The following is a 4030-nucleotide window of genomic DNA, read 5'->3' as shown; positions in this document are numbered from 1 at the left end:
TTATTCTCTCAAGGGTTACAGAAGGGACCTCCCTGCTCACCTAACTTAGACTCTGAGCTGTTAAAAATCATTTGACATGTCTACAAACACATTTTTTTAAATTTCTATGTCTTTGCACATGCTCTTCCACAGACACACTTCCCACACCCCCTCTTTGCCTGTTTATTTCATATTTGTGCTTCACGTCGATGCTTAAATTCCTCTTCCTCCAAGTAAATGCTTCCTAACCTAACACTGACCATGTTGTTGTTGTTGTTATTAGGTGCCTTCAAGTCAGTTCCAACGCATAGCGACCCTATGTATAACAGAACGAAACACTGCCTGGTCCTGCACCATCCTCACAATCGTTGTTATGCCTGAGCCCATTGCTACAGCTACTGTGTCAGTCCATCTCGTTGAGGGTCTTCCTCTTTTTCGCTGGCCCTCCACTTTACCTAGCACGATGTCCTTCTCCAGGGACTTATCCCTCCTGATAACATGTCCAAAGTATGTGAGACGTAGTCTCGCCATCCTTCCTTCTAAGGAGCATTCTGGATGTACTTCTTCCAAGACAGATTCGTTCTTTCTTTTGGCAGTCCATGGTATATTCAATATTGTTCGCCAACACCACAATTCAAAGGCGTCAATTCTATGGTCTTCCTTATTCATCGTCCAGCTTTTGCGTGCATATGAGGCGATTGAAAACACTATGGCTTGGATCAGGAGCATCTTAGTCTTCAAGGTGACATCTTTGCTTTTTAATACCTTAAAGAGGTCCTTGGCAGCAGATTTGCCAAATGATCATGTCGTTTGATTTCTTGACTGCTGCTTCTATGGATGTTGATTGTAGATCCAAGTAAAATGAGATCCTTGACAACTTCAATCTTTTCTCCATTTATGGTGATGTTGCTTATTGATCCAGTTGTGAGGATTTTTGTTTTCTTTATGTTGAGACATAATCCATACTGAAGGCTGTGGACTTTGATCTTCATCAGTAAGTGCTTCGAGTCCTCTTCACTTTTAGCAAGCAAGGTTGTGTTATCTGCATAACGCAGGTTGTTAATGACTCCTCCTCCAATCCTGATGGCTCGTTCTTCTTCATATAGTCCAGTTTCTCGGATTATTTGTTCAGCAAACAGATTGAATATGTATGGTGAAAGGATACAACACTGATGCACACCTTTCCTGACTTTAAATCACCCAGTATCCCCTTGTTCTGTTTGAACAACTGCCTCTTGATCTATGTACAAGTTCCTTATGAGCACAATTAAGTGTTCTGGAATTCCCATTCTTCGAAATGTTGTCCATAATTTGTTACGATCTATACAGTCAGATGTCTTTGCATAGTCAATAAAACACAAGTAAACATCTTTATGGTATTCTCCACTTTCAGCCAGGATCCATCTGACATTGGCAATGATATCCTAGGTTCCACGTCCTCTTCTGAATCCAGCTTGAATTTCTGGCAGTTCCCTGTCGATACACTGCTGCAGCTACTTTTGAATGATCTTCAGCAAAATTTTACTTGGGTGTGATATTAATGATATTGTTCAATAATTTCTGCATTTGGTTGAATCATCTTTCTTTGTAATAGGCATATATATGGATCTCTTCCAGTAAGTTGGCCAGGTAACTGTCTTCCAAATTTCTTGACATAGACAAGTGAACACTTCCAGTGCTGCATCCGTTTGTCGAAACATCTCAATTGGTATTCCATCAATTCCTGGAGCCTGGTTTTTTGCCAATGCCTTCTGTGCAGCCTGGACCTCTTCCTTTAGTACTGTCTTGGTCATCTAGTGCTGCTATAACAGAAATACCACAAGTGGATGGCTTTTAAAAAAGATAAATTTATTCTCTCACAGTCTAGTAGGCTACAAATCCAAATTCAGGGCATCAGCTCCAGGGGAAGTCTTTCTCTCTCTGCCAGCTCTGGAGGAAGGTCCTTGAGGTGCATCAGTCTTCCCTTGGTCAGGGAGCATCTCAGCGCAGGGACCTCAGGTTCAAAGGACATGCTCTGCTCCCGGCACTGCTTTCTTGGTGGTATGAGGTCCCCATGTCTCTCTGCTCGCTTCTCTCTTTTATATCTCAAAAGAGAGTGGCTAGAGACATTATCTAATCTTATAAACTTCATCAATATAACTGCTGCTAATCCATCTTATTACATCATAGTGATAGGATTTACAACACATACAGAAATCACATCAAATGATAAAATGGTAGACAATCATACAATACTGGGAATCATGACCTAGCCAAGTTGACAGGTATTTTTTGGGGACACAATTCAATCCATGACAAGTACCATCGGTTCCTGATCATATGCTACCTCCTGAAACGGTTGAACATCAACCAATTCTTTTTGGTAGAGTGACTCTGTGTATTCTTTCCATCGTCTCTTGATGCTTCCTGCGTCACTTAATATTTCCCCTGTAGAATCCTTCGATATTGCAACTTGAGGCTTGCATATTTTCTTCAGTTCTTTCAGCTTGAGAAATGCCAAGCGTATTCTTCTCTTTTGATTTTCTAACTCCAGGTCTTTGCGCAAGTCGTTATAATACTTTGTCTTCTCAAGCCACCCTTGGATATCTTCTATTCAGCTCTTTTACTTCATTTCTTCTGTTGGCTTTAGCTACTCAATGTTCAAGAGTAAGTTTCAGAGTCTCTTATGACATCCATTTTGGTCTTTTCTTTCTTTCCTCTCTTTTTAATGACCTCTTGCTTCCTTCATGGATGATGTCCCTGATGTCATTCCACAACTCATCCTGTCTCCAGTCATTAGCGTTCAATGCATCAAATCTATTCTCGAGATGGTCTCTAAATTCAGGTGGGATATACTCAAGGTCGTACTTTGGCTCTCATGGACTTGTTCTAATTTTTTCACTTTCAACTTTAACTTGCATATGAACAATTAATGATATGTTCCGCAGTCACTCCCTGGCCTAGTTCTGACAGATGATATTGAGTTTTTCCATTGTCTCTTTCCACAGATGTAGTTGATTTGATTCCTATGTATTCCATCTGGTGAGGTCCACATGTGTAGTTGCCGTTTATGTTGTTGAAAAAGGTATTTGCAGTGAAGAAGTGTTGGTCTTGCAAAATTTTATCATTTGATCTTCTGCATCGTTTCTATCACCAAGGCTATATTTTCCAACTATGGATCCTTTTACTTTGTTTCCAACTTTCACGTTCCAATCACCAGTAATTATTAATGCATCCTGATTGCATGTTCGATCAATTTCAGACTGCAAAAGTTGGTAAAAATCTTCAATTTCTTCATCTTTGCCCTTAGTGGTTGGTGTGTAAATTTGAATAGGAGTCGTATTAACTGATTTTCCTTGTAGGCATATGGATATTATCCTATCACTGACAGTGTTGCACTTCAGGATAGATTTTGAAATGTTCTTTTTGATGATGAATGCTATAACATTCCTCTTCAAGTTGTCATTCTCAGCATAGTAGACCGTATGATTGTCTAATTTGAAATTGCCAATACCAGTCCATTTCAGCTCACTTATGCCTAGGATGGAGCCCTGGTGGCTAAGTGGTTAAGAGCTCAGGCTGCTAACCAAAAGGTTGGCAGTTGGAATCCACCAGCCATTCCTTGGAAACTCTATGGGGCAGTTCTAATTGGTCCTGTAGAGTCGCTATGAGTCAGAATTGACTCGATGGCACACAACAACAACAATGCCTAGGATATTGATGTTTATGTGTTCCATTTCATTTTTGACGATTTCCAATTTTCCTATATTCAGTCTTCGTACATTCCACATTCTGATTATTAATGGATGTTTGCAGCTGTTTCTTCTCATTTTGAGTCATGCCACAGCAGCAAATGAAGGTCCCAAAAGCTTGACTTCATCCATGTCATTAAGGTCGGCTCTACTTTGAGGAGGCAGCTCTTACCCAGTCATCTTTTGAGTGTCTTCCAACCTGAGGAAGTCATCTTTTGGCCCTGTATCAGACACTGTTCCACTGCTATTCATAAGGTTTGCACTGGCTAATTCTTTTCAGAAGTAGAACGCTGGGTCCTTCTTCCTAGTCTGTCTTAGTC

This window comes from Trichechus manatus, unplaced genomic scaffold (genome assembly GCF_000243295.1).
Source record: "Trichechus manatus latirostris isolate Lorelei unplaced genomic scaffold, TriManLat1.0 scaffold00269, whole genome shotgun sequence".
Taxonomy (NCBI): domain Eukaryota; kingdom Metazoa; phylum Chordata; class Mammalia; order Sirenia; family Trichechidae; genus Trichechus; species Trichechus manatus.
This window is presented reverse-complemented; position numbering follows the sequence as displayed.